We start from the raw sequence: 15,709 nt of genomic DNA on the forward strand, positions 1-15,709 counted from the left end.
ATCTCCTTGACAGCCTCCTTAACCTCATTCTCCAGCCGAGCTGCCTCCTTGGCGGATTCCTCTCAAAGTTTGTGTGGTGGCAGAAGCTTAGGAGGTGGAGTTCTACGCTTGGCCATACGCTCTGCAAGCGCCTCCAGTTGAATGTCAAGTGCAGCATTGAACCTTTCCTCTAGTTCCCCTTCTTCTGCTACTGGTGGTTGAGGCTGACCTCTCGTTTCAACATCTACTCGATGAATCATCCAATCACCCTCATCGAGTAGGTCATTGGGTTCTGCTTCAGGTGGTTCTTCGATTTCTGATCCCTCAACCAGTGCTCGATCATCAACTCGATCAGTCTCCTCGGGTGAAGGCTCGGGTTCATACTCGGATATGTAGTACTTGGCCTCATTTATCATTGAGTGATCCCTATCCTCCCAATCTTGAATATCACTGTCCTCAGTGAGGTAATCCTCATAGTCATCATCAAGGGAGATGGCTTGGGCAGTGGCGTAATCCTTAGGGTTTTGAACTGCTTTTCCTGGGAGTTGGTTGATCTTTGGAGTAGGTTGGTTGTTGTGGTGGCCTTCTAGGTATCTAACCTTAGTATTGATTGATTCGTACTTTGCGTTCAAATCATTGTATCATGAGTCGATCTTGTTGCTCATCTCTGCGAACCGTTTTGCGATGTCCATAGATGTCGAAGCCTGATTCTGAATCATTTTCTGAAGTAGGCCGTGTAACTCAGCTTCTTGTGATTGGTTTTGCCGACCTTGAGGTTGTTGGAATCCAGGTGGTTGGTTGTAGTTGCCAGAGTACTGCTGCTTAGGTACATAGCCTTGATTGTACTGGACAAAAGGCTTCTGTTGTACCTGGTTCCCTTGAACCGCAGATGGATAAGTTTGGTCCTAAGGATTGGCAACATTTGGGGTTCTGGAGTTGGAGAAGAATTTGGCCAGGAATGCCTTCTTGCACGCTTCCCAAGTGGTGATGGATTCCTTGGGTAGTGATTTCTCCCAAATGTGTGCTTTGTCTCCCAAAGAGAATGGGAAAAGCCTGAGTTTGAATCCATCCTCACTAACTCCATTTATCTTTGTGAGGCTACAGAGCCTATCAAATTCATCCAGATGATCCAATGGGTCCTCCATTGGCAATCTATGAAACTTATTACTCTGTATCATCTGGATGAGACTACTCTTGATCTCAAAATTTTTGTTCTGGACAGCAGGTGGCACAATGCCATTCCTTTGAGTGTGAGTAGATGGAGCATCTCCTGCTCCTATGTTGGTCCTTGCTTAAGGAGCTAGTGGACCGTTTTGATTGTTCATTGTCTCCTCAATGATTGCTAGTTGCGGTTGACCTTGTTGTTGTCTGAGTAGCCTTGGTATGTCGATGTTATCAATGAAAGGACTCAGGTTCTGGCTACCTTTGGATCGTGTTTGCATGCACAGCAAAGTAACTGAGTGTGTACACGAGGGTCTACTCGATCCAGGCGATCGAGTGACGGGTCGGGTGGGTGATCGGGTTGTACCTGAGATTGAAAACAAGCAAGAACGAAAGCAAACAAGTCAGACTCCAAACCAATATAAACAAAAGAACTTGATCTAGCAAGTGCTGAAATCCTACACGTAGCAAAATAAAATCAACCAAATAGCAACGACGCCAAATTGATAGTAGGTTTTTCACCCAGGGTATCTATTCCCTATACAGCTGTAGTACAAACGGTTATCAATCCAAATGGTTGTTTATGCTAGCAGGAAGAATGCAATCAGAAAAATGCAAGTCAAGCCAAGCAATTATGGGTTTTATCTAACAATCCTAAAATAATAAAAGAAAAGAGTTTAAACAAAGAACCACACGACCTAAGCACTCGATGCAAGCATTCGAGTACAGGATCGGGTGGGGGTGATCGAGTAGGCAAATGAAATATGAACAACTCGAGGGGTTACTCGATGCAGGGTATCGTGTACCTGTTTGGGTAAGAGATCGAGTGATGAATGAAATGCAAGCAATTAAAATACGAAACCTTCTAAGAATGGGGTAATCGAATCCTAAGTGTTCCTAACCAGTACAGATGCCTTACATGCCTCAAGCAAATATTTCCTAGACAATGAATCTCTAAAATCTTGTTAAAATACTCTCGTGATAGAAACAATCAACCTTTATCACTCCCTTACCCAACTCTCGTTGGAGAAACATGACCAAGCATGCATTAAGATCCGATTCATTATTGTCAGTAAACCCCTTACTCATCTAATCTCTTAGGCTAAGTGAGTAAACCTCTAGCATTGGTTGATTCAAGCATCTCATNGGTTGATTTAAGCATCTCATCTACACCTCTCGGTGGTAAAACACCTTAGATCTAATCTCACCCTCTCGGTTTGTTGACAGCATTAAGAACACCAATCTAGAAGGAAATGTATTAAACATATTCAATCAACTAAGACATCCTAACCGATCAAGAACACAAAATCATCTATCCCATCCCTAGAAACTTTACTTCACTACTCGGAAATCATAGCAAGAAACAAAACAACAAATATGAAGGAAAATTGCATTATATTAAACGATAAAGTAGAGGGATAAGAGTACAAGAAAGAAATCTAAAGAAAATGATTAAAAGTTATGAAATAAAATCCAAAACAAAAGGGAAAAGTGTTTGAGTCGCTCAGTTCTCTCACAGAAGCTCTCGCTCTCTGGTTTGAGGGTCTGCGGCGTGCTCCTTTGCGAGGAAGAGGAGGAGGGGTTTATATTTGGAAACCCCTTTGACCTAGCTTCCCAGTCATGCCCGAGGGTCTACACGATGTGGTACACGAGGATGTGGTCGACTTCGTCTTCGGGTAGATTCTTGGGTTGTTCTTCATGCTCTTGGATCCTCCTCGTTCGTGTTGGGATTCAGACTTTTTCTTCCAGCTTGATGGCTCCTTCGGGTACATGCTCGGGTTTGTCCTTGTTTTTTCCCATTTGAGGCTCTTAAGCACCTATTTTCATCCAAAATATGCAAATGCAAAAATGCAACACCCTAAATGGCCTAAAAGTGAATTCCTACAGATAATGACCTAAAAATGCTAAGTTAAGGGTATGAACAGTGCAAAATATGGACGCTAAGAACATGTAAATTGGAGAGTTATCAATCTCCTTAAAAATCTCCTCAACAAGATTAGACAATGTATCCACATAGAAAGTCTGTCCGTCAATCGTTTGTCTCTTTACTAGCTTATCCATATCAAAACACATTTGTAGATCACCAACATTCAAACCAATTTGTCCCTTCCTGACATCGATTATAGCTTTAGTTGTAGCGAAGAATGATCTTCGTCATACTTCAATACCACAAAATCAGTAGGTATCAAACAATCACCATCTTAATTGGAACATCTTCAAGAATACCGTCAACAATACGAATTGAGCGATCTACAAGTATAAGAGTTATCTTTGTAGCCTTGAAGTCTGTCATCCCAAGGCTGAATGCAACTGATCAAGGTATCAAATTAATGCTAGAACCGAGACCACACAAATATCTAACAAACCTATTAGTGAAGATCGTACAATCTAGGACAAAACTACCAGGAAGCTTCTCTGGAATCTTTTTCTGAATAATAACACTGAATTGAGCTGATATCATCATCACACCCTGCTCAGTATTCAAATCATTGGTCACCATCCTCTTCACATATCTCCTAAGCATTGGAGACGTTCTTACTTTATCAATCAAAGGAATCTCAATAATGAGCTTCATCATAGTGTGCCTTGCACTTAGCATCATCTAGCTCTTATTTAGACTTCCTTGGGTTCTTAAGAAAGGGAATATTGGGTTTGTAAACCTTTTTAGGAACTTGAATCGAAGGATTCACAACTTCTATTTTAGTCTGCGATGAGTGTCGACCGACACCCAAGTGGTGTCGACTGCTCAGTGTTGTGCACACTTGAATTCTCTACGTATCGTCATTCTTCTTCGATAATTGGCTGTAGTGTCGAGCGACACTCTTCATTGGTGGCGGTCGACACTGGCTCCACTGAAGCAAACTCGTCATTATCTTCATCGATCAATTCCTGCAACTTATCCGATTGAAGCTTCTTCTTAAGCATTGATTTTAGCTGCTTCTTATTGATGCAAAGACAGCTCCATGAAACTGCATAACAAAAATCGTTATGCGAAAACAATGACGGGCGTAGAAACATTTTTATTGGGATCAAAATATAACTTTGGAGAATCAATATTTGATATATTTTTTTTTTGTTAAATAGACTTATGCTAATTAAGTTAGAGGTTTTTCTTCATTGAAGAAAGTTAATTAGAAAATATGAGATTTTTATTTTTATTTTTGGTTTTGTGTGATATGACAATATGTAAAATCACTAAATATTACTGATATATTAAGAGAGAGAAAGATTTTATTTTCTTTCTATATTTATGTTAATTAAAACGTATAAAAATATTTTTTAGAAATGGGCTACTAAAATATTGCAAGAAAATTAAATAAAAATAAATTGAGATATGGGTTTTTGACTAAATAAACTATTTTTGATTGATTCATTATAGTAAATTGTAGTATTAAAAATGGTAAATTTACACAATAGAACTCTTTTTAAAAACTAATGGGGGCGAGGGGGTCAACTGAACCCATACTCTCTCACTTGGGTCTGCCCTTGTGTGAGAGTCCAGAAAACTAAAAATATGTTTTTTTTTCAAACATCAAGAACATTGGTCTTTCATAATTAATTTACCTTGATCTTGAGATTTAATGTGAGAAATTTATTGAGTATGTGAGATCTAACAGAGAAGATCTACAACCACATTACTTGTCATTTATCACATTACTTGATGAAATTTTTGGTGAAAATCCAAATGCGTAAAGTAATAAAAAATTTAATATGAAATTTATTTGTTTTTTCAATAATTATCTTAGTACTTTTTATGATTTTTAATAATAAATCAAGTTTAATAATTTTTTGGTGTTTTCAAACATTTATACAATTATATATTATATTCATTATGTTTTAACCGCAATTGCACCCGCTGGTCAGCCAGTCGTAAAACTCCCGCAAACACATCCATTTAAATACGCTGAACCAGTCATTCAAAACGCTTAATAATGCTTTAAACCACAACTGCAACCGCAAACGATGCATTTGAACTAGCCAGGCCCTGAATTTTACAAATCAAAAGTTGGGAAAGTAATAGTGTGACAATAGAAAAGCAGCTAAATCTTTGAAGATAGTCAATCCAATCATTCTGAGAGATGATGAGGCTGGATGTAATACCCCTCACCATGGCTCAGGCCCGAACGGAACAACCTTTGCCATGGCTGGTCAACTAAAACCCATTATTCCATCAAGGAAGGACAATTTTGGCTCGGACATTCAAAGGGCCAATACAAGGGAGTGATGAGGCACACCTAAGGACCGAGAAGATAATGCCATATCAAGATTGATTCTCCGTCAAATGGGAAAAATGGAATGGAAATTCAGGCTATCGGCAATGTCCCTAAGTTGGTCGAGGACCCATAGGTAAGATTATAGGATTAGTCTTATCTAGGAAGCCTTAGCTGGTCTAGGGAGATTAGGTAGGGTCACGGAAAATTGGCAATGGTTGGCAATGGTAGTATCAACGGACATAAGTTGCTTTAGGCGATCCGGACATTGGCGATACCAGCTCACGCGGGTCACTATCAGTGATCTAGACGATGGTAGTGCCAGCTAACGCGGATTGTTATTAGTAGCCCGGACAATGGTTGCACCAGCCAGCACAGGATGACTATCGGTAACGCAGATAGTGGTATCACCAGTTAATGTGGGTTGCAATGGGTAATTTGCACGAGAGAAGGATTGGTCCAGTACGGTATCATTTTCCTAAGCAGGCACGCGGACAGGTAACCTTATGTATCACCCACCAGTTCGGTGCCCGGTGGTTGGATACGTCCATACCGGTACGCTAACGGACTGACGGTCGTGATGCAAAGACGCTAGCTAGGGGAATGGACGGTCAGGATCATCCGAAGGTGATGCTTATCCGATCAGCTTCAATCCCTATCCACAACGGCGCGAATTTTATCTTGTAATGTTGTCCCTATTTGTTTGCCATGTGTCGGCACCGGAGTCGCAAAGGGTGTCTGCCATGTGTCGCGCCAAGGGTCGCCCAGTGCTACCTCCTACTTGGTTAAACCGACCTTGGCAGGCTATATAAACCCGAAAACCTAATAGAAAAACTTTAAGCGTTTAGGAGGAGCGCGCAAAGAGCTGCAAAGCGCCGGAAAAAGCTAGGTGAGTTCCCGATCGCGTGGAAGTAGCACGTGAATAGGCTAGTTTAGTTTTTGTTTATTTAATTATTTAATTGAGGTTAGTCTTCTTTACTTGATTAGTTTAGGATTAAACTAGTTAAGTAGGATTAAGTTAGTTAAGTAGGATTAAGGTAGTTAAGTAGGATTATGTTAGTTAATCAAGGTTAAGTTATTTAATCATGTTTAAGTTAGGTAATTATGATTAAGTTAAGTTAATTAGAATTAAGCTTAGTTTACTAGGATTAAGTTAGTTGACTAAGATTAAGTTAGTGATTACTTCTTAAGCTAGAACTGCTAAGTGTTTAGCATTACGATTAGAACGGTTTAGTAGTCATTAGCACTTAGGTATGGAACTACTTGATTATTGTTGTGTGATTAATTAGTACGCAATCCCTTGTGTGACTTGATATTCTTGTTTGTGATATTGCTTGTTGTGTGATTCTTGTGTGCATCATGTTAGGTACCACATCCATTGTTCCATTAGTATATCATCATAGTTGCATTGTTGTTATGTTGCCTGTGTGATTATTTGATATAGCGCCGCGATGGTATAGTTGTGATGCTGGACGTTTAGTCGCATTGCAGTTTTTTTTCCGACGTAACAATAATTAAAATAAAATTCCTAGATTGGTTGCCCAAACTAGAGGAAAGTTATTTACAAAAATAGTTTCCGACAATAACGTTCTAGAAGAACGAGCTAAAAAATCAGCCTTCAGGTTTGACGCCCGTGGGATCTTGGAAAGAGTAAAAGTAGGCAAAGGGGCACTAAGAGCCTGGAACTTATCAAAGAGAGTAGAGAAGACCGACCACTCCTACGGAACTTGCACTATCACAACTAACTCTGCAGAATCCGTTTCGAACATCTGACAATCAATGCCTCTAGAAAGAATACACTCCATAGCCCATAGTAATGTTTCTAGCTCCGAATGAAGTGGGGACGAACTGCTACGTTGACATCTTGCACCCATAACTAAAGTCTGATTCTCACCATCACCACACCACCATCCCAATCCTGAATTTGGTTCTGTAGATTTCCTCGAACCATCAACTTGACAACGAATTATCGGCTCAGCAGTATGCATGGGTTCCGGTGAACCCGGACTAACCCTTGAGGCTATATGGGCTTCTTCCCACAACAATTGTTCGCCTAAAGACTGATTAATGATATTTATTGGCTCTGATTGTAACCCTTGAAAGACTTTCTTATTCATATCCTTCCATAAGAACCAAACAAGCCACGGTATCAAAAGATGAGTAGCTCCTAAAGCCATAGGGACTATCCCTTTACCATAAATAAATCCAAATTTGAATACACCGTAGTCCCTTTACCATAAATAAAATCCAAATTTGAATACACTGAATCATATGAAAACTTGTCTGTGGGTAATCCAACGAAGACCATTTCCCATATATGTCGGGAATGAGAACAATCAAAGAAAGTGTGATTAATACTCTCTGCCGCTAGATCACATCTCTTACATACCATGTCACAATGAACTCCCTGAGAAGCTAATCGCACCGTCACCAGGAGAGAACCAGACGCTATCTACCAGAAAAATGTCTGATTTTAGGTGGTACGAGAAGATTCCAAGCAAGGACCATATTCGATTTCGGCCTTCACGGCTTGAGCTACCTTATAACCCGACTTAACTGAGTACCGACCGGAATTTGTATAATGTCACACCAATCGATCTGGCTTAATAGATTTGCTAATAGTCAAACTCTTAATAACTTGAACATCCTCCTGATCCATAAATTCTTGGAGAATAGGTAAAAGCCACTCATTAGTCTGTGGATTAATCAAATTATTTACCATTAGATCTGGGCGTGTAAATGTTGTCCCCTACCATTGCAGTTATCCCGTCCTATTGTTATATTATTGCTTTCGTTCATGTTAGTTACTATCGTTTAGGTAGCTTGCATGAAGCGAATCATGAGGATCCCATCCGTCTGCTGTGAGTTGCGTGTAACTCTGTAACGTTATGGCTTACAAAGGTTCGGAGCGGATCATATCCGGTCGGACGCTACATGACGATGTAGTACGAAGGAATGTGGATCACTTTTAGACTTTCTGTCTAGGGTTGTCGGGCATTGCCTTCAGATATCATGTATTCGTAGAAGGCCTTCCTTAGGGTAGAAGCATGCATATTCATTATTTCCGCTGCATACATAAATTCGAGTCTTCATGCATTGCACTTCATTATGCTTGTTGCATTGTATCATTGCTTGTTGGTTGAATTCGTATTGCTTGCGGTTTGGGGATAGGTATATTGGTAGAATTCCTTAGATATCGTTGGGTAAGATTTCCTTACATATCGGCCTCACTAAGTAATGCTAGATTACTTACGATTCTACTTCATTTTTTCCCCAGGAATCATTAGCCGAAAGATCTCCGTAGAAGAAGCAACATGACCTAGGCGAATCAATGTAGGTTTTACAGTTTTTGTAAATTCTTACTATGTATATTATGTATGGTTTCCAAAAGGATCCGAAAGCTATATAAACGTTTTGGTAACGATTTTCGCGTATATTATATATACGTAAAGACTCAGATTTTCAAAAGCTAAATGGTTATTCCAACTAATATTAAATCTAGTCCGGACTTAACACAACTTTCGCTCGCGGTACCGGTTGCAAAGCCTTAGGTCGTACTCGAGAGGTCGGGCGCTCGCGGTTGCATGACCAGCGTGATTAGATTCGTTCCGGAAGCCTTGGTTGCCGACTACGAGAGTCCTACGTAGTGCTTCCAATTTGTTTTTATATTTAGGACAGATAGGGGGTGTTACAAGCGTGGTATCAGAGCATGGTTAAGCGATGCTACGAGAAACCATATTTTCAACGTTTTATCGAGTAAATGTGTCGCAAAGCTGTCTAGGAAATTGATTCGGTCACTTGCTAAATTCCATATTCATAGGAATGTTCATAACAATTTATTCGGTCATTTGTTAGATTCTAGGTTAGGAATCTTTATAAGAACAAGACTCATCTTTATTTCCTTGTAGTATGCCACCAAAAATAGGACGTGGACGTGGTCTTGGATGTGGTAGGATGGGAAGAAGGGGACGGGCTACGGGTCTACTGCCCCGAGGGTATTATTATCGTGAGATTGAGAGTGGGGAGTCATGGAGGAGTGCTGCTGAACGTGCATCCAGTACTGCAAAAGATACTTCTAAGAAGCCAATATGATTACTAAAGGAAATCACTCCTGACAAGAAGCTCGCGGAGAAGCCTGAGCAGGAAGTCCTGGAAATTAAAAGGAATGTGTTTGTTTGGAACCAGAACCGGAAGACAAAGAGGTCGTGATGGTATAGGATTACATTAGCATCTCCTCAGGTTCCTTTCAGTCGCCCTCAAAAAACTTCTGACATATCTACAGGTAAGAAATGCCCTAAAAAAACTTTAATTTTTCTTTTTCTTTTTCAAAACTAATAAGAAAGATTTGCTGCCTAGAATCATGAACAAAAGCTGCGTTTAAGGATCACGTTCCTAACATATATACGATTTGATTAGATGGAAAATGAATAATATAGTTGAATTGCCCGAGCACTTGAATAACAACAGGTCAACTCAGGAACCAGAGCCAAGTCTAATAAGATCAAGTTTCTCAAAAAAAAAAAAAAAAAAAAAAAAAAAAGTCATTTCCCCAAATCAGTAAACAGACTCGGAATCGAATCAAAATATATATATATATATATATATGCTATTACAATAGCGCGATTAGAGGAGGGGAAAGTCGAGAATCTCACCGTCGGAAAAGTTAGTCTTGGAGAGAAGAGAAGGAGAATCATGCATTAACACGGATCGCTTATTATTTATCTTCTGCTTTCGATCCAACTGTTCTCCTCTCCCTAAACATGATCTAATCTGTTATTCCTCTACCAGAGCTTCCCAGTCTCGAATACAAAATCCGGTACCGTCATCGGATATTTCATCCACGCCGGTGGATCCAAAAATAAATTATGAGATGAGATGAGATGAGTCTCCAGGGTTTTGAAATGTTATGGGTTTATACCCCTGTCTGCCACTCTGTCTCGTGGATTAATGGGGGTCAACTTGATGGTCGGATTTTAGGGATATATATGGTTTATTGAGAGTAGGAAGATTTGGTTTTTAATGGTCATTAGGTTTTACCCTTGGTACACCACGGTCTATTATTTTGTTGATATGATATTGTAATAGTTTAGTGGTGCTTGTAGTCGATGGTGAATTGCATCTCTATATATATTGTGAACGGTTGTAAATAGGTTTTGTATAAACTCTTGATTCGCAAGTTGAGAATATACATTTTATTATTTGGTTAGCTATGATTTAGGAATGAATGATATGACATATTCTTATTTTGATTCTCAATTGATATTATTGGATTAATAGTGTATATTAAAAGCTAATAAGAACTTAGCAAATATGTAATCGTTTATTAAACGCAAATTAGATATTTCCTAAATGTATTCATCTTGAATTAGTTGCTATATTATATGGATGTGATTACAGAATTTGTGTTATCAATTCTTTTTATCAAACTCAGCCCTAAAAATTCGGCATGTAAATTAGATCTTTCCTAAGATACAATAGGCATTAATTGACATTAATTAGATGTAAATAAGTACGCTATGGATTAGAACCCGGCCCAAAATATTCGGTAATCTTAAAGAGGATCCATATAATTGAATCGGTTATAATTTTAGTTAAAAATCTGACCCGAAGTTGGCAAAAAGCCAAAAAGTAATGGCACCCTATTGTACTTTAAAAATGTATTTCGAGCTCTATATGTGGATATACTTGTTTGGTTATAAATATCATAAGAAAATTTTTAAAATATATATCCGTTTATAAAAACTCAAATCACATCATATGCAGAAAAAAATCTAAATTTTTTTTAACTTTATGAATTAAATAGTAATTAAAATAATTAAATAGAAGATTAAATAAAAGTGCAAGGAGAATTATATTTTAATCTAACATATTGATTTAAATTAGGTAGATAGTTTTTAGGAAATTAATATCATCAAATAAGGAAATGATTGTGTTTGGTTGTAAGGATTGTAAAGAATTTAGTTGAGACTTGTTTGGATACAAAGATAAGAGAGGATGACACAAAAATGTACTTCAAAAATGTTAAGATAGATTTAACGAAATTCATTGGAAAGAGCAGGGCATGCGGTTTTTACCCGACCCGATTTTATGGGTTTTGGTTCATACCAATTTGGTATTCTGTTCAATTTGGAGATATTGAGATTTAAATTCAGTTATCCGACCCGACCCGGACTGATTAACCGATCGGTTATCCGACATGTCTTGGTAGATCGAGCATATCTTCCAAATGGCTGAACGCAATAACTTGATTCTACTTCGAGGATAAAGATGACCCGTCCAGCTTTTCATAGACACAAAACTCGTCAAAATATGAATCCGGAAAGTTTTTCAAAAGTGACCCGTGCTATAAAGCTCTTAATCTGTTCTAAAACCTAAAACCTTATTGAAACCTCAAATACTTGATAGTAGACATTTAAGTATTCATACTACACTCTTCTAAAAGTATAAAAAAATTATAGCTAAAATAGTCAAAATACAAACAAGTCTAATCGGAAAAAACTACACACGACAAGAACGAAGACTCTCCTAGACATGATTATCGAGGCAACATTCCCAACATCGTGCAACTCCATACTTACCACCACTATACCCACGAGGTTCAATTGTTGTCAATGCAAATTTCATGAGTCCCACAGTGGTAAGCATGGAGTTGCTGGTGTTGACTTCGAGGGGAACGAAGGAGTGAGCTGACTGTCGAGAATCTCAGAAGGTTTGTGGCTAAATTCAACAGATTTGGCGATATAAACTTGGTGGACAGGCCCATGTTTCACCTCGGTTCCCCTTGAAGTCAACATATCCAACTCCAAGCCCATCTGGTTTAAGGCCCATGTTTGAATTTCCTCTTCCCTTGTTAAGTCCAATTCGAAAGCTGATTTAGGGCTTGATTGGTTCAAACGCAGCGTTTGCGGTTGTCGTAGCGGGAGTTTGCGGAAGTGGGCGGTTGTAGTTCCAAGTGTTATTAAGCATTATGAACGACTGGTTTAGCATTTTAAAATTGGTGCTTTTGCAGAAGTTTTACGACTAGTTGACCAGTGGATGTAATAACGGTTAAAATATTAATGTCAAAAATAAATATAATATATAAATGTTAAAAAACACTAAAAACTTGGATAGGGCACTATTTTTCTCTAAACTTGGTGAGGGCATTAAAACTCGTTCACGGTAGGTAGAAGACACCATCCTAGAACAGTAGAGATAGTTTTAGATTGGATAGGGGGATTAATTTTCTCAAAACTTGGTGGTTAGATTTGTTCGATTGTTACTCGATGCAAGATTAATCTTGGAACGACTCGGTTTTTTTTCAGTGCATTCCAACTCCTTCAAACCTTGTTAGGGAGGACCAACATTATGATCATGTCTCCAAGGAGCATTGATTACCAAAACTCTTTCAACCTCTTTTCTCTGCCTCATCTGAATACTGAATCTGCTCAAGTGCTTATTAGCAACATCAAGGGAATTATTCATGAAAGCAAGAGGTTGACAAAGCACAACATTATGATCACTTATTTAGTTACTTGAAACACAAACTTCCTATTTTGTCTTAGCTATATTTGATCTTCATAATTTCATAGTGCAATTTCTTGGTCTTTGTGGATTCGATCCTGAAGTGTTACGACGATACCACTAATTCGTGGTTGAGTACACATTAGGTTTTAATTGACCTTTGATCATGTCTTAACATTTTTTAATTATTAGTTTAATATTTTTTTTATGATGAGTGTCTTTAAAATAGGTAAAAGTGTCTACTTTCTAAGTGATTGATATTTAAGATGCTAAGATACTTTAAGTGTCTTTTAAGTGATTGATATTAAGAGTGCTCTCTCTCTAAAAACCTAATTTTTCTCCGGCCGCTCCTCTTTCTCAAAGCCTCTATTAAGACTGTGATCAGGGCGTGGCGGTTCATATAGCGCCGGCGCCGGTCACCTCCTTTATATTCTTACTTAGTTTTCAGTCCTTGTTGTTGGATCATGCGGTTGTGGAAGCGTGGAGGTTTTTGTCATAGTGGATCAGTAGATGTGGAGGTTCAGATCAAGGGATATTGTGTCTTTGGTTCCCGTTTCTTAGGATATGTTGGTTGTTGATGTGCTCGGGGTGCCACTTGTGTTCGCGATTCACGGAGGGTAATATTGTCTAGGCTCAGTTATGACTGTTGATTCTTTATGTTGAGTATACGCGAAATGGAGGGGAATATTGGCTAGACTCAGTTATGACCGTTGATTCTTTCTGTTGAGTATACGCGAAGTGGAGGCTCATGTGTCTTCTAGCAACGGTTCTTCCCTCTTCCTTCATCGACAAATCTTTGCATAAACTCAAATCTTCATTATTTTGGTATCTCTCGTTCATCTCTACTGTCTCCCTTTTGTGTCCCCTGTTTGCTCTGATCAAATTGTAACCGTTTAAGATCCGGTACCATCAGTTGCTCAGGTTTGGTACCCCCTCTTTATGGGCTGTAATTTCCCTTGTTTGGTCTAATCTCCTTTGCCTCAAATATTTCTCTCTGTTAGTTTGGGGTTGAGCTTTGGTTTAAGTTTGGAATAGCTCCTCTAGTATCAAGCTTTGTTTAAGCTTAATTACTTGATCTTTGTGCCGTTGAAAGGTTTAAGTGGGTCTCGTTTAACTTACAGTTACATCCCGGGAGACCCTTGAAAAAGCACTTATAGATAAAGATGCATCTTATGCGGAGAAAGCCAAGTTCCATTCTCTTATTATGGTCATTTGTGTTTAAGCTCGTTATCATCCTTTGGTATGCGGGAAGTCCTTATGGTTTTTCAAGAACTGAATCAGTTCCTTACAAAATCGAACATTCCTTACAAAATCCCCAAAATCACAAAATCCCCAAAATCACGAACCCTAATTTGCGATTCCTCCTTGGATCTTCTCTTCGAATCGAACCGATGACTAAGGAAAAGAAGCTTTAAATGCGTCGTCCCAATCGGAAGAGGCCCAATAAAGATGGAGAAACGTCTGCTCACTGGTCTATTTCTCCCGAGTCGAATGCTCCCGATGCGACTGCTCCCAATTTGACCGGTCCTGAATTGGGTGTTGGTTCAGGTTCTCCAATTATTCCGTATAATTGTGTTCTTGTTCCCTTAGAAGAGTGTGATTTGTGTCCTTTTGAAGATTTAGGTGCTCTAAGTGGAGATAATTATGAGGTGGTTGGCGATGAAGATTGTGATGACGTTGGGTACGAGGCTGTTGGAGAGGAAGAGGGTAACCAGGATGATAGAAACCAAGTCTTTGAAGAAGAAGATGGAAACCGTGTTGGTGTAGAAGAACTATTTTGCGAGGACTTCGAAGCAGAGTTTGGAGAGGGTGCGAGAGAAGCGGAAGACGAGACGATAATGACAGTGGAGATGATATCTTTGATGACGAGAAGATTCCTGACCCTTTGTCAGATAGTGAAGACGAAGATAATGGCCAAGGTGGGGATAATGAAGACCATGTAGAAGTCAAAGATCCTGAAGTGCAGCTCGATTTGGGGAAAACGTTTAGTTCACCGGAGGAGTCCAAGATAGTTGTGCTTAGGTATTTCCTGAAGACTAAATACGACATTAAGCTGTCTAGATCGCAGGCTTTGAAGATTGGTGCAAAATGTGCTAATATTGATCCTAAGGTTAAGTGTTTGTGGAGATGCTATTGCTCTTACAATAAGAAGAAACACAAGATGCAAATAAAGGTATACGAGAGTAAGCATGTATGTGTGAGATCAGGGTACAGTCACATGTTAAAGCGAGGAACGATAGCTTGGTTGTTTGTGGATAGGTTGAGACAGAATCCAAAGATCAGACCGAGAGAGATGCAAGCAGAGATCAAGAGAGAATACAATCTAGAAGTTAGTGAAGAACAATGTTCTAAGGCAAAGACAAGAGTGAGGCGAGAAGCAAAGGCTGGTCATCAAGAACATTTCTCACAGATATGGATTATCAAGCAGAGATTAAGAGATCAAATCCAGGAACTGTTTTTGAGATTGAGACTATTCCTTGTCCGACAATTGGGAGCTTACAAAGGTTCTATCAGTTATTTGTATGTTTTAAATCACAAAGGGATACTTGGAAGCAGACATGTAGACCATCATCGGAGTAGATGGTGCCTTTCTGAAATGGGACATCAAGGGACATCTCTTGGCTGCTGTTGGAAGAGATGGAGACAATAGGATAGTTCCACTTGCTTGGGCAGTGGTTGAGATAGAGAATGATGACAATTGGGATTGGTTCATGAGGTGACTCTCTACTTCATTGGGGCTTGAGGATGGAAGAAAGATAGCTATTCTTTCTAACAAACAATTGGTTAGTAAATGTGTTTAATGTGTTTTCATCAATCATTTTCAGGGTCTTGTTAAAGCCATAAAGAACGTTCTC

The sequence above is a fragment of the Camelina sativa genome, chromosome 10, assembly GCF_000633955.1.
Source record: "Camelina sativa cultivar DH55 chromosome 10, Cs, whole genome shotgun sequence".
NCBI classification, from domain to species: domain Eukaryota; kingdom Viridiplantae; phylum Streptophyta; class Magnoliopsida; order Brassicales; family Brassicaceae; genus Camelina; species Camelina sativa.